The following is a 249-nucleotide window of genomic DNA, read 5'->3' as shown; positions in this document are numbered from 1 at the left end:
AACGAACCTCCTCCGAAGGATCTTCTGCCGGAGGACCCTCTGCCCCCTCCGAAAGATCCACTACCACTTCCTCCGAAGTTATTCCTTGGTCCGCTGTAACTTGTACTTACTCCTCCTGAGGACCCGCCACCGAAGGATCCGCCACCACCTCCGAAAGATCCTCCTCCGAAGGATCCACCTCCCCCAAAGGACCCACCGCCACCTCTTCCTCCACCGAATTATTGTCGGTCCTCCGTAAGTGGTACTTGT

General features: G+C 57.0%; 1 protein-coding gene across 1 annotated transcript in view; it reads right to left on the bottom strand.

The window, feature by feature from the left end:
* Positions 1-249, bottom strand: part of LOC119591046 (loricrin-like) — a 4,120-nt gene that overhangs the window by 3,510 nt on the left and 361 nt on the right. The gene's annotated exons all lie outside the window — the stretch shown is intronic.

The sequence above is a fragment of the Penaeus monodon genome, chromosome 28 (genome assembly GCF_015228065.2).
Source record: "Penaeus monodon isolate SGIC_2016 chromosome 28, NSTDA_Pmon_1, whole genome shotgun sequence".
NCBI classification, from domain to species: Eukaryota; Metazoa; Arthropoda; class Malacostraca; order Decapoda; family Penaeidae; genus Penaeus; species Penaeus monodon.
Note: the sequence above shows the minus strand (reverse complement) of the source record. Positions and strands in the feature narration are given on the sequence as shown.